Source organism: Lactuca virosa, chromosome 2 (assembly GCF_052849685.1).
Source record: "Lactuca virosa cultivar CGN04683 chromosome 2, Lactuca_virosa_CGN04683_v6, whole genome shotgun sequence".
Taxonomy (NCBI): Eukaryota; Viridiplantae; Streptophyta; class Magnoliopsida; order Asterales; family Asteraceae; genus Lactuca; species Lactuca virosa.
In genome coordinates, this window is record NC_136427.1 from 131,062,544 (window position 1) to 131,079,141 (window position 16,598).

Sequence of the window (16,598 nt, forward strand, 5' to 3'; positions counted from 1 at the left end):
TGAATAGTATTAGAAATCGACAAAACAAGTTGAATAATGATTAAATTGATTAATTGTACAAGATTGAAGTTCCGGGTTGTCACAAAAAGGTTGCTAAAACCACCTCATGAGATGTGGATAGGGAAGGTTCCCTCGTTAGAACATACCAAGGTTTGGGGTTGTGAAGCTTTCGTTAGACGAGAGACTCACGAGAAGCTAGAACCTAGAAGTGAGAAATGTATTTTCATTGGTTACCCACAAAAGTCTTTTGCATATTTGTTCTATAGATCTAGTGAGAACGTGGTCTTTGTAGCACAAAGATGAGTCTTGAGAGAGAGAGAGAGATAGAGCTCATATGCAAAGAGGACAGTGGGAGTATAATTGACCTTGAAGAGATTCAAGAGCCAACCAATGAAGGAACCTTAGAAGATACTATCACTCAACCAGAGGATGAGACTCCTATTGAACCCATTGACAATTCGTTCCTCTTCGACGTTCTAGTAGAGTTAAAATGCCGCTAACTTTCTATGGTTTCCATATAATATCAGATGTTGATAATTTATTAGTGATCATACACTGGTAAATTTGGATGAGCCAGCTAAGTACAAGGAAGTGATGGTAGGCCTTGAGGCTGCCAATGGAAAAAGGCAATAGATAGTTAGATCAAGTCTATGTATGATAACCAAGTCTTGAATTTGGTTGATCAAGAACCTAGTCGAAAGATAGTTGGTTGCAAATGAATATTCAATAAGAAGACTGACATGGATAGAAAGGTACACACTTTCAAGGAACGGCTAGTTGCGAAGGGATTTACTCAAACCCCATGGATTGAATATGATGAGACCTTCTCACCGGTGCCCAAAATAAAGTCTATTAGGATAATGCTCACCATAGTTGCCTTTCATGATTATGAAATATGAAAGATGGATGTCAAAACTGCTTTCCTTAACGGGAAGTTGGCTGAAGATGTTTACATGCGTCAGCTACAAGGTTTTGTAGATGCAAAATTTCCTAATAGGGTGTGTAAGCTTGAGAAATCCATTTATGGATTGAAACAAGCGTCTCGTAGTTGGAATATTTTCTTCCATGAGAAAGTCAAAGAATTTGGTTTCTCTAGGAGTGAAGATGAGTCATGTATGTATGTCAATGCTAGTGGGGGTATAGTAACCTTTCTAGTATTGTATGTTGATGATATACTCCTTATAGGAAACGACATTCCAACTTTACAAGAAATAAAGCCTTGGCTTGGAAAGTGCTTTTCTATGAAAGATCTAGGATAGGCAACCTATATTATTAGGATAAGAATTCTAAGGGATAGAAAGAAAATAATAATTAGTCTTAGTTAAATTACATACTTGGATAAGGTACTAAAATGTTTTCGTATGGAGAATTCCAAGAAAGTAGAGCTAACTATTTAGAGTAATGCCAAGTGGAGTAAGACTTAAAGCCCTAGTACAGATGAAGAGATAGCGGAAATGAGTTGAGTCCCTTATGCTTCGGTTGTAGGATCGATCATCACGCTATGACATGTACTCGCCCTGATGTGCCGTTTGATTTAAGCATGGCCAGTCACTTTTAGGGAAATCCTAGTAGAGCTCATTGGACAGCAATAAAGAGCATTATCGAGTATTTGTTAAGGAAAATGATCTGAATCTAGTCTTTGGTCGTAGTGATACGTTGATAGTAAGTGGATATAGTGACGCCAACTTTCAAACATATAGAGACAATCTTTGTTCTCAATCTGGCTGGGTGTTCCTATTAAATGGTGAAGCGGTTACATGGAAAAGTTCCAAGTACGACACCGTGGCTGATTCTACTTGTGAATCAGAGTACATAGCACTAAGTTAAGAATCAAAGGAAGCGGATTTGTTAAAGAACTTTATCGGCGATTTCGGATTATTTCCGACCATTCAGGAGCCAATGGAACTTTTTTGCGATAATGAAGGAGCGGTTGCTTTGACAAAAGAACAAAAAGATCATGGTAAATTAAGATATATAGACATAAAGTACCATTATATCAGACATAGAGTTGAATAAGGTCATCTTATAGTTAAGAGAGTTTTGTCAGAAGACAATCATGTAGATCCTCTTACAAAGGCTCTGAGTAGGATTAGAAATAGTCAACATGCTAGGAGCATTGGTTTGAGAGATGACATTAGTGTTAGTAGTTAGATGATTAGTTTGAAACTTGTAACATAATAAATGTAATTGATTTTGGCGATTGAATAATATATATTGTTTATAAGTTTGTTTACTGCATTTGTCAATTATTTATTCTTGTGTTTCATTTTGCATGTTTTTACTTCCTGAATAATTTGATTATTTGAAACTCCACAGTCGCTCATACTTTAGGAAGTAAGTAATGAATGAAGACTGTCATGAATTGGATTGCTGATTGTCTAAGGAGTTTAGACATAGCAATTGTGTTGCTACAACATTCATGAGTACTTAGAAAATGGAGATTTGAGTATTGGATAAACCCACACTCCGAGAATTACTTCAAGAATTATATCACAACTAATTCTGCGACGATAATATCTTATATTCTTAAAATGGAGATATATGAGTTGTAATTTACAAGTCAGTTGTACATTGGTATTGCGTAAACGCATCAGTAACTTGATGTTATAAAAATGTAGTGTCATGTATGATTTGGTGAGCAAAGGATACAAGCATATGATCAGATCAGAGTTTGGCAGTTGCTTTGGAAAGCACCACTTGTTGTTTAATTTAGAAGTTATACATGTAATTTAGTTTTAGAGTTATCTAAGTGGGAGACTGTTGGATTAGGTGTCTAAGCCAATAACTAAATTAGTATAATCTTGAATTATTAGCAAAGTCATTTTGCGTAGCCCTCAAACCTATTAATTGACTAGAATGCTACTTGGAAAGAGAGAGAGAGAGAGAGAGAGAGAGAGAGAGAGAGAGACTGATTTATTAATTTATTATATGATTAATAAATTAATTAGAAACAAAAATAAATAATTTATTAATTTATTATGATAATAATATATTAATTATAAATAGTGTTATTTAATTAAGAATTAATCAGACATTAATTGGAATTAATTTTAGGATTAGTTGGCATAATTAAAAGTGGAAGGACTAAAAGTGGAAATGTTCAAAAGTTGATCATTGACCAATTCTAGAACCTCCTAAGAGGTTGAACGGTTTCTAGATGGTTTTTAGGGATTATCTTGGGCATTAAGGAAGCCTAGGAATCCTTAAGGAGCAAGAAAAAGAGATAAGGCTTGTCCAAGGAAACTGCCTTATCCTAACATCCCTAGTCATCTATATAAACCCTCCTAGGGGTTCATATTTTGGGCCATCCTTATTTTAAGAGTTATATCCAAAAATATCTTTTCCTCTCCTCTCTCCTCTTTAGCCTCCAATTTTCTAGGGTTTGGGTGTGAGGCACGAGACTTATGGTGCCTCCTTTCTGAAGACCAACAAGGAAGGATTACTTGTTTATTTCCAATAATAAACTAAGGTATATATTCTCTAATAACCCTTTAGTAATATCGAAAATAGAAATGTAGTTCTAGGGTTCTTGATATTCAATAGTTGTTTGCAAATCATAGTGAGAACATGGATCCTTTAGGGTGCATGTGAACTTAGGGTTTATGTTTTTCCACAAAAAATAGATTTTTTGTAACATATAAAACCCATCAAAACCGTTTCTTTGTATCGTTTTGTGAATTACCATTTACCGACCAATCAAGTTTTATGTTGTTTGATGTTAATCATTAGGGTCTTAATGACCTACTTGCATTCTATGGGTTTGAAACCCTTTGGTAATTTGAAAGTTCCCAAACATCTTTGTGACATCCTCAAATTTTCAGAACCAAATTTTTTTTCTTTACGCTTTAAAATTTAAAATATCTTTGTTTGCAGAAAATCCCAGTGTACTAAAATCTTTTTGAGTACAAATGATTGTCTCAAATAATAAGATCCTAAGGATGTCATAAACAATACAATACATATGTTACAGTGTAAAGATCTAACGATCCTGAACACTATTGTAGGTTTCCTTTTCAATCACTCGGCATCCTACTCATGTCTTCAGCAGTCTTAACACCGCTACCTGTGATGCATATAAAATGAGTTGGTTAGGTTGGGAAACTTGGTGAGATACATAGGCTTTTCAATCCCACAACGTTAGACTATATATATATATATATATATATATATATATATAGAACCTGCAAACCAACTATTATCATCATCAAAGATATATCATATCTCTAAAACATTCAACTCTATATCTTTGATCCTCACGTACTGATCCTATACAATGATATTATGAGATCTAAAGTTGACTACGCTGTTTTGGGGGATTCCCTGGAAGCAAATGAGGATCAATAATGACATCAAAAGAGGGGAATGGAATATGTCTCACCATGAACCTCCATAAAAATACAACGAGATAGTTAAGTTAGGGGTGATTATCAAGATAAATGTGCCTAACAGTGGTCTGACTCGAAGTAATTGTACATGAAGTTCTACTCCAGACTCACCCTATCCGACAAGCTCACATCAGACATACCTAGTAGTGGTCTATTACCGACACACTTTATTTTTAAGTTTACGAAGTTTCCTCATTTACTTTGTGAATGGAAAAGCTGACCCACAAAGCTCATTATAGAAAAGGGAAGGGAATACTAGTATAGTACGCTGGTACGGTCCCGTTCATCCTAACACGTAATAGTTTCGCAAAAGGACTTTACATGATAGTACTTCTGGCATATTATAGTACCCTAGTATAAGTAGGACTCGTACCCCAGCACATTAATAACACCCCGACACAAGTAGCACCCGAGACATCGAGCTCCAAAAGAAAGACTTTGTACGTAAGAAGTACTTCTCGCACATTTTAGTACCTTGACACAAGTAGCACCTGAGAAACAGAGTTGTACTCTCTGTTCCAAATGCACGCACATCCCAACATAAAACTACCCCAATGTCCAAACTTAATTGAACTAAGCATCTCTTTCAATTCTTAGGGTATATCTAACATCTCTTCAACGTAACTCAAACTAAGAATCCCTTTTAAGTCTTATCACTAGGCAAGACTACTAAACAATCTCCAATACCAACTCTTTTTAGGCAACACTATCCTAATTTAAGAGAGACTATACGGTATTTAATATATATTTATTTTCTTAGAGATAATACTTCTATTATTATTACTATTGTTATTATGTAATAGTATTAGATATATCTTGCACATATTCTAGGAAATAAGCACATAATTCACATATAAACATTCGAAAAATATTTAATACATTTATTGGATCATTGTACTAAAATTATTTTAATGAAAATAACTATGCACTCACCTGTTAAGGTGGATGACTGGTGATTTGGACAGCACCTCGCCTATCACCTTAGCTTTTCCTTTAGAAAGACCTAGGTATGAACACACCGTGGCCACCAGAAATCCAATATTAAAAATAATATTTTACTTAAAAGAAACATACTCGAAACTTGGTGTAATAAATCTCCCCCACTTGAATCAGGCTTCGTCCTCGAAGTCCTCAGCTGCAAATAACTCTAGGTAGTTCTCCCGCATCTCCGCCTCGTGTTCCCACGTCCACTCAGAACCCTTCTGATGCTGCCACTGTACCTTGACCACAGATACCACCTTGTTACGTAAGGTCTTCGTCTTCCTATCCAAAATAGCCACCGGCCTCTCCATAAAATTCAGGCGCTCATCAACCTAAATGTCGTCCATGGGAACTACCACTGAATCGTCAACTACACACTTCCGAAGTTGAGAAACATGGAGGTTGTTGTGAATCTGGCTAAGCTCCGCAGGCAGATCCAAGTGGTAGGCTACCTTTCCTACCATGGCCACTACTCAGAATGGTCCAATAAAATGGGGACCCGACTTTTCCTTCTTCCTGAAGCGTATAACACCCTTCCACGGTGATACCTTCACTATGACTGTATACCCAACCTAGAACTCTATATCGGATCGTCAACGGTTGACATATCTCTTCTTCCGACTCTAGGCAGTCTGCAATCTCTGCCTAATTTGCTGAATAGGCTCCGTAGTCTGAAAGACCACCTTAGTCCTACCCATGACCCTGTGGTCAACCTCTCCCCAACAAACCGGTGTACGACACTTCCTGAAATGTGTTGCACCAATACTAGAATGATAGTTGTTGTTGTAAGAGAAATACGCTAGAGGAAGGTAGGAATCCCAACTCCCACCAAAAGCGATGACACAAGCCCTCAACATATCCTCGAGCGTCTGAATGGTCCGCTCACTCTGTCCATCAGTCTGAGGGTGATGGGTAGTACTGAAAAGCATTCTAGTACCCAACTACTCGTGAAACTTCTGTCAGGATCAGGAAGTGAACCACATATCACGATTGGATACAATAGAGACTGGAATACCGCGACGAGCGACAATATCACGTACACACATGTCGGCCAATTTCTCTGCTGAATAACTCTCCCGGATGGCAAGAAAGTGGGCACTATTGGTCAACCGGTCCATGATAACCCAGATCGTATCAAATCCCTTGGCCTTCCTCGGCAGCTTGGTGATGAAATCCATAGTGATCTGTTCCCATTTCCACATGGGAACCTCCAAGGGCTGCAACTTGCCATGCGACCTCTCGTGCTCAGCCTTCACCATCCGACAGGTCAAGCATCTCTTCATGTACCATGCAATCTCCCGCTTCATGCAGGGCCACCAATAACTAATTCTTAAAGCTTGATACATCTTGGTGGCTTCTGGGTGAATCGAGAACCTGGACTTATGAGCCTCCTCCAATACTATCCATCAGACCCCGCCGAAAAATGGTACCAAAACACGACCGTACCGGGTCAAAAGTATGTGACTGTTGATAGAAAATCTTTCAATATCACTCTGATCCTTTTTTGCTTCTACCTCTCCTTTTTGACCCCCTCGGCCTAAGCCTCCATGATAAAATCCAAAAGTGGCGAGTTAATAATCTTCCTCAAACAGTGTCCTCGAGCAAGAGTACTAACAGCCTTGCGGATCAAAGCATCGGCAACCACATCGGCCTTCCTAGGGTGATAAAGAATCTCACAGTCATAATCCTTGACCACGTCAAGCCATCCACATTGTCGCATGTTCAGATTCGGACGATCCATGAGGTACCTCAGACTCTTGTGATCTGTGTAGATGGTACATCGGACCCCATAAAGGTAATGTCGCCAAATCTTGAGGGAAAAAACCACATCCCTTAACTCCAAGTCATGATTCGGATACCTAGCCCCATGAGGCTTTAACTTCCTTGATGATTAAGCAATGACTCTACCTCTTTGCATGAGAACCGCCCCTGAACCTATGATCGACGCATCACAAAATACCACATAATCCTCAACACCCTCAGAGAGGGTTAATACCTGGGCCTCACATAACTTCCTTCTCAAATTCTTAAATGTAGCCTGCTGCTCAGGCCCCCAATGAAAATCCACATATTTCCTCCTCACGCGGGTCAGACGAACATCAATCTTGGAGTAATCTAGAATAAATCTCTGATAATAACCAGCCAACCCCAGGAAACTCCTACTCTCAAATGGGGACTTCGGGACCTCCCACTGCATCACTGCCTTAATCTTAGTCAGATCGACCAGAATCCCATTCTGATTGACGAGGCGTCCCAAAAATTGCACCTCTTGTAACCAGGGTAAACTGCTCGGTCTAATAAACCACTTGCCTAACAGCTCCTAAAGTTGAGAGGACAACTCATGTATATCTGGTGTTGCGAGGCGATATGGCGCCTTAATAATCGAGGCGGCACCGAGGATCAGATCGATCCTGATCTCCACCTGCCTCATGGGAGGCACGCCGGGTAAATCCTTCGAAAATACATCTGGAAACTCTTTGATCACACACAGATCTAAAACTGAAACTCTCTCCTTAACCCGAGTCTACCACATAAGCGAGGTAATCCATACATCCATGCTGAAGATACTACCAAGCCTTGGTAGCTGAACAAAAGGCCAAACCAACCCTGGTACCATCGCTATAAATAATCAGTTCTCCCCTACTTGGGATTCGAACTACCACCCGTTGTCTCTCACAGTCGATCGTAGCTCTGAATCTGCTCAACTAGTCCATCCCTAGAATCACACACACATCCCCCATAAGGATGGGAATCAAGTCGATCAGATAAGACACCCCAAATATCTCTAAGGCACAATCCCGGAAAACTCTCATCGCAGAAATCTTGTGTTTGTTGGCGATGTAAACTCGCAATAGACACTCCAACTCTCCAAGAGTCATATTGAAACTCCTGTTGAAGGATTGAGATACACAAGACCGACTCGCACCCGATTCAAAAAGCCCAAGAGCAGGCAAAGAATTCACTAAGAAAGCACCTAGCAGAAATACAATCATAAGCAGAAAATAAAATAACTTGACAGAATAATAAGTGTGATCGTACTAGTAACGACGTCAGGCGCCGCCCTGGCCTCCTCTGTTGTGAGCTAAAAACCATGACTCTAGCCTTCGAGGTCTCATCTCTCTCCTGTCGTCCATCCGTAATCCTCAAAGTGGCTACTGCGGGTGCTTGTGTGGGTGTAGTAGCAAGCAAAGGACACTAGGCCTTCACATAGCCCACCTGATCACAATGATAATAAATCTTGGTACCCACTAGCGGAGCCTGCTGACGACACTCCCTCATCAAATGCCCCTCCTTGCCATATTTGTGGCACCCAATAGTTGATCGACATGTGCCTTCCTGCAGTTGCCACAAGTGTGGCCCCTCTTTCCTCCAGATCGTGAATCAATGGGCTTGAACTGCTTCGCTGCCGGCTGTGACTGAGTAGGGGTCTGCCTCTTCTCTTTCTCATATGGGTCTCAATCTGAATCTCTCTCTTTCGAGCGAAATACTATAGCTCGGAAAGAGAACCATACCGTTGGGTCGAAATAAGCTCATAGATCTTCGTCTTGAGTATGCTCATGTAACGAGACATCTAGACCTGCTCTGAAGCAGCATACTCTAGGCAGAAAAGGGCTCTGTCTGTAAACATCTTGGTGATCTCTGTCACCGACTCTGTCGTCTGATTCATCGATAGGTACTTCTAGGCTAATCTATCTTTATCCACCAGCAACACATACTCAGTACGGAACATCTCAGAAAACTGCTCTCAAGTCACTGCGACTTTCTCCACATGAGAATAAGCTCTAGTCACTAGCCTCCACCAGTCCTACGCCCCCAAACGAAGAAGGTTTGGAGCGCATTTGACCTTCTGGTTCTCCAAGCATGAACAAATAAAGAAATAACCCTCCACATCCATATAACCACGTCATAGCAACAATCAGGTCCTTGACCCCATCAAACTCCAGGGGCTTCATATTGCTGAAGTCCCGGAACTGAAATGACCCTCTCCCATGAACCACCACAGCAACAACAGCTACGGTAGCTGCAACAGCAGCAGCCTTGGTAACGGAGGCGTGTCGCTCATCTAAAAGCTCAATCATCACGGTCTTAATAGACCCAAAAACCTCAAGGATTGCCTCCCTAACAACCATGGTCACCTGAGTGGTGATCATCTCCCGAATGTCATCATTTGTCAATCATGGCCTTGTCGGGCCATCAACTCCTGATCCTGAGCCTCTACTGATCGACATACTGAAAACAAACCGGAATATATCATAAAAGCCACAATTCATACTATTACAACATTACGGAAAGACTAAACCCCCAGGGTTCGTGACTTCCTTGCTATGTGTACGGGTCATGTGCTTCTAGTAGTATGAGCTCATACTACCTTCCACACCTACTCGTATTTGTCCCAAGAGGGTCGTCACGGACCACCCGGTCACAAGACCCAACATCTAGGATATGCATACATCCTATACATATTTCCTTAAGAATGGCTAATCCTTCCCCACGTTGGTCTGCTACAATCCATACAAACTCATGAAACTCCCACTAACCCTGCGGCCGCTCGTGCATGCTAACTATACATAACAGTTGATTCGATAGAAAATTGAATACTTGATTCTACCTAAGACCACAACCAGACAAGGAATAAGAAATAAGGCTAAATCAAACATTTTCATGCGATAAAATCTTAGTTATGCACAATTATGATGCACACACTAAGCAACCAAAATAATAATGTCATGCCATCTAGCATAACAAGAACTCTCCTAGGTTATCAGGCATCATACAACATGCAATTCTATCATGCAATTCCTAAATATCCTTAGCCTACACACTAACATAAAATTCTATCAATACACAAAACAAGTGTGGGTATCTTGGAGAATTACTTTCCTTGGCTCCGGTTGGTTGTACACATCGCATCCTTCTTGTTGGTTCTTTTATGATAAAAATTTTGAAAAACATTTTGTAGATCCTTAGCTTGAGTCTGGAATCACACAAGTGTTCATCCGATTCTCTGAAACCAAGGCTCTGATACACCTTGTAATGTCCCAAAAATCAAGGCAAAATTTTCATTTTTAAAACCATTCAAAATTCCATAAATTACACAAAACTATAGTTTCCAAAAACCGTAATCGTGAATCAGAATATCCCAAAATCATAAGTCACATAAAAATCCAGGATGTTGTGTATAATCAATCCTTCGCCTTCCCCTGTCCTCTGAAGTACCTAAAAATATAAAATCAAACTATAAGCCAAAGTTTAGTGCGTTCCCCCAAAGTACCCCACACAACCAAACAGATAACAACATGCAAACATGAGCCCTCTTCTTGACTGGACCACCTCGTAGGGATTACAGTCTATATGGACTGCTCTCCGGGCCTTCGGCCTGACTAGACCGCCTCGCAGCTCCTACAACCTATCTGTATCGCCCTGGCTATCTTGGCCTTCATCACAAAACAAGACCGCCTCAACCCAACAAACCGTAACATGTCGACGTATATAATAACAATCAATAACGACTATGTATTGGTAATCATACATATATAAGTCCAACATATATCCAACGAATACAGGTAATCATATAGATCTACCGGTCTATCATATATGCAGCATAACATCATCCTAAAAACCAGGATACTTAAACTAGTGGGTCGTCATTGGTGCCTTCGACCCAAAAGTACAGTGAGGAAAACTCACCTCAATGTTCGAAAGATAGCTGAACTGGATGTTGTTCTAAATACCGGCTCTACGAGTCACTTGTACAATACACAGAGACCAAGACCCTACTCAACATACCCTGAATGACCTAAAGTCAAACTTCATCAAAGACAACGGTCAACGGTCAAAAGACAAAAGTGAACTTCTAGCTGATCGCCACGCCGTGGCAACCTAACGTCACGTCGTGGGGACTGGTCTGGACAACTTAATCTATTAAGCCATTTTCCAACAACTCCAAGAGCTTCAAAGCTCAGGTCTGGTCCATTCCATGGTCTTGATGGATAATTTTTCCAACTTTATCCATTAAGACACCTCAATAGTCAAGATCCCAAACCTTAATTCCTTAAAGGTGACTAAATTCATAAAGTCAACCTTTGAGCACCCAATCTCTAAATTTGCTCACCCAAAACTTCCAGAAGGGTTTCCTACTCCTAATAAGCCCTAAAGATTGTAGTTTTATGGACATGCATGTCCTATGCATGTCCCGTCCATTTTAGGTCAAAAACATGGCAACAAGGGCTTAAACTTGAGCATGGAACCAAAAACTACGTAGACTGAGGGGAAAAAATGACTAGATATAGAGATAAATAACATAAAGATTTAATCTTGGGCACTTACAAGAGTCCATAAATGTGCTCAAGGTAGATGGGAAGAATTGTTTGTTGAAACAAAGCTCAATGATACATTCTTTTTCTTCTTCACAACAGCACCAAAACACACAAAAAAGCTCAAAGATTAGGAATGGAGGCTAAGTTTTTCTCTTGGAAGTTGAGGGAGAGTGATTGAGGCTGAGGGTGGGTAACCCTAGCCATCACATTCCCTTAAATAGGGGCTCAGACCACAGATTAGGGTTTGTCATTAAACAACGGCCATGCCGCGACACTAGCTTAGTGCCCACGAAACCTTAGCTTTGGCCATGCCATGGGTCTCCATCACCACGTTGTGGCCACCAAAAATAAAATATTAGAAATAATAATTTACTTAAAAGAAACATACCCGAAATTTGGTATTACAATCCCGATCATTGATTAATTGAAAACAATTATTTTTAAACTTGATAGATAAAACTTTTATTTGATTGCTCATACCTTTGATTCAATTCTGACCAAATTTCCTTTGCTGGTTACAAGAAGAGAAAACTTTCAGTTATATCTTTAGATAATGAGTTCAGCAGACAATTTATCACCATTGAATTCACTATGTTCCAATTATGAAACAAGTCAGATGTGCTATCTGGTTTCTCTATAGTTTCATCGACAAATCCAAACTTTTTTATTTGCTGAAAGTGCAAGACTCGTAGATCCTTTCCACATGGGGAAGCCAGTTCCATCAAAAACTTTTGAAACAAGTATTGTACTCGAATTATCGGAAGGTTCTAGAAACAGATGACTTGAAATTTCAATAGATCTAGATGAATAGATCTGCGAAGCAGATGAAGTAGCCGTTTTTTTTGGAAAGACCGAAGAACAATTATCAACCATGAGACGAAAAAAAAGAACAAATTGAAGAACAAGAATCAATCTGTGAATTGAATGAAAAAAAATTATGATTGAATCATCCTCATCTGATACCATGTAGAAATTGATGAGTTTGCGAAGTGTTTTCTAATTAACCTTCAATGAATGGACTATACCCAATATATACTAGAGATATAACCAAGTATCTAACTAACTTAACTAATATTAGTTATCCAATTGTGATCAACTAAGTCTAGTTAACTAACAAACTATTTTGTAACAAACTAATTGTTAACTGCTAGTAACTATCAAGGTAATATAAACGTTGACTTATTACAAAATACACCTATAACTATACTCACAACAATTATACCTACCATTGACACATCCCATGCGTCATTTATACAGACAACAAACATGAACATTAGCTATTGATCAGCTGAACAGTCCAACCAATTACAATCTAGGGTCAAAGTACAATAATTTGAAAGATATATGAAAAGCTCAAAACGATAACCACAAGAACCCGTAACCGCCTCCCACCGAACAATCTCTCCCAATCGATTGACATGTCGGAAAACAACCACTTACCGAAAGTTGGTTTTCGCAAATAGTGTCGCATTAGACAATGCCACATGGTCTTGAAATGCAGAGCTTTTGATAACTCAACAAAAGTCTGCTTAAGTTATATATAATAAAGATTTTACGATAACCGGCTCCATTAATAAAATAACAATGAATAAGTTTAAGTTGAGTTTATTTTAAAATAGAAAAAATACAACATATATGATATTTTGTGAAGAAAAAAAAACAACTCAATCGCCTAAAATAAAATAAGTATACGTTTTTTTAAAAAGAAACTTAAGTGTAAAAAGGAAAAAAAAAAATTAGAATCTAACATAAGAAATGAAAATTATTTTTTTTCAAATGTCATTTTTTTATTGAATCCTCTTTAATAAATGAATGTTTTTTTGCCACTTGTCACACTCTTATTCAATTTGCTAAATGTCATTTTGTGGTTATTTTGATTTAATTTTTTTTACACATGTCATTTTATGAGTTTTTTTTTATTTTATTAAATTCCACATAATATTTTAATATAATAATTGTAATAAATATGGTAATAAATGGATATTAATTTCATTAATGAACTTACCTTTTAATTTCAAAATTATCAAAATTAAAGCTTAATATTTTTTTTATTTAATTTATTTGTTTAAATTTAAAAGATAAAAAACATTTCTATTATAATAATTCATTATTTTTCTTATTTTTTTTTTATAAATTCAAAGTTTTCAAACATTTTGATCTTTATTATTATTTTTTTTTAAATTAACCCATGTAATACATGGGTCTCACAACTAATTTGATATATTTCATTTTCTATGATTTTTTGAATTTTTTTTCACAAGTCTCACTATAATATATTTTATGAAGAAAAAAAAAACGAATACATCGATATATAAGATCAGATTAATTAATAAAAAAGTATCATCGCATAAACGACATTCATACTAATAATGAATATTCATTTAAAGATCTAAATTATTATTCATATTTTTCAACAAATTTGTGATTCTCATTTATCAGGAATGACACTTGGGCACATATGTTACACCTATACAAGTAATTTTCTTTTTTAATTTTGTGTACGATATAACAAACATTCCATGGCATCCACAAATGTCTGCCGGGGATTTACCTTTCTTTGATAGTAAACAACAAAACATTAAAATAAGACACTTTTGATACAGTTATAATTATTGTTTTCATAAATCATTGTCTTCTGGCATAATTAGACAACATTATATTTGTTTAAACTCCAACTACAATCAACAGGAACTAAAAGTTAATATTTACCTACCGAATATTTCATTAAATAACTGTCTGTATACTTTTATTTTAAAATTATCACTTTCTAATATCATTACGTTATCAAAAAGCCTTGATTAATAATTTTCAAAAAAATCATATATATATATATATATATATATATATATATATATATATATATATATATATGGAGCAAATAGAAAAAAATATTTTAAGATATCTAATTTTTTTTTTTTACTTTATAGGGCTAAAAATCGTAGGTTTTGGGACACATTAAAAAAATTAAATTTTTTTTATAAAAAAAATAATTGTTTTTTTAATATTTTTCAGCGATTTTTAATTTTGTAAAGTAAAAAAACAGATTAGATATCTCAAAGTATTTTTTATATATTTTTAAGGTTCTTAAGATTTTATTTAGATTTATGTATTTTCTATTGATCATATATATATATATATATATATATATATATATATATATATATATATATATATATATATATATATATATATATATTGGGTTAAGTTATTTTAAGAACTCAAAGTTATGCAAGAATCCAAGAACTTATAATGCGTTCATTAATTTTAAAAACGAACACCATCATTAGTCTCCAAATGCTGGTATAAGCCATTTCTATACTTAAAAGCGATTTATTTTTGAAACACACACACACACACACACACACACACATATATATATATATATATATATATATATATATATATATATATATAATGCTGGTATAAACCATTTCTATACTTCAAAACGATTTATTTTTGAAACACACACACATATATATATATATATATATATATATATATATATATATATATATATATATATATATATTGTTGTGATATGTCTCTAAGCTTAATGTTGTTTATGGATTGTGTCGTCTGGTTAAGCTTAAGAATCATAGCAAAGAAAGAGCCGACGGTAGTCGTCATCCGGGAGGGGGTCCCGGAATGAGACTCTAACGGTCTAGACAGTAAGTGTATGGGAGAATTAGGGTTTTGTATTATATGGAGAAAGAGCGATCCTTTCTTCTAGAGAAGAAGGGTCCTTTTATGCCTGTCGTTTGGGGAGCATGTCCCCGACAACACCTTCTGTCTTGTTTGGACTGTTAGGACGTCGAGGCTTCCTATTGGATAGTCATTAACCACTACTAGTTATCTGCTATTGGTGTAGAGTTACTGAGAAGCGGCGCTCTGAGCGCTACACTAGTCGTTCTATGGAGCAATCTGGTACTATTTTGGCCTGTAATGGGCCTTTGTGTTAGGACATCGGGGCCTAAGCACGGGCCGCGAGTGTGAGGTCCCGGACCTTGAACTTACGCCAGGTAACGACCGTTAGCTAGGCCGTCCTTTGGATAGTCATCCTATTATCTTTGGCGTATTCTCATAGGGATACGTTAACAAGTCCCCTAGGCTAGTAGATGCGAGCGTTAGCCTTAGGTAGCTGGGTTGTTCAAGCTTAGATCAAGACATGTGTTGTGTGTGGATGGATTTGACGTCTACTGATGTGATGGAGTCGGTTGACGCTGACAGTTGAATCATTGCAACCGTTCGAATTTCCCGCATCTCATTTAAAGCTTTCCCTATCGTGGATAGTTTCCTTTTTTTCACTCTAGTGCTCTTCAACCGTCTCTTCTTTTTCTCTTCGTTTCTTTTCTCTTTCGTCTTGCATCTATTGAAGGTAACCAATGGCGACACCGATCACCGAAATCAAACCTACAACAAAAGAGTTTGAGTACCTGTAGGCCCGATTTGGCTTTCTCCCTAAGCACGGGGTGCAATATCCTCGAAGGGGGGGGGTGGCGCACATTTCCCGACCTCATGAAGGGAAGGTTGGATTCCCAGTCCTAATCTATGAGGTGGGTCTCCGGCTACCGACAACCGACTTTTTTTTGAAGAGATCATGCATCAATATGACTTCTCTATTGACGAGCTTGTTGGATTAGGTGTCTAAGTCCATAACTATAATTGGTATGTACTTGACCCGATAGTAACATGGTCCTTTTGGGTTGCCTTCACCATAGCAATTTGATAGGATGGATATTTGAGAAAGAGGTTATTTGTGATTTATTAATATATTATAAGAATAATATATTAATTGAGAAATCATATTATTTAATTAGTATTGATCATATATTAATTTGGAATTAATTTGGTGATCAAAAGAGACTAATTAAATTAACAGGGACTGATTAGGTAAATCAGTAATACATATAGTTTG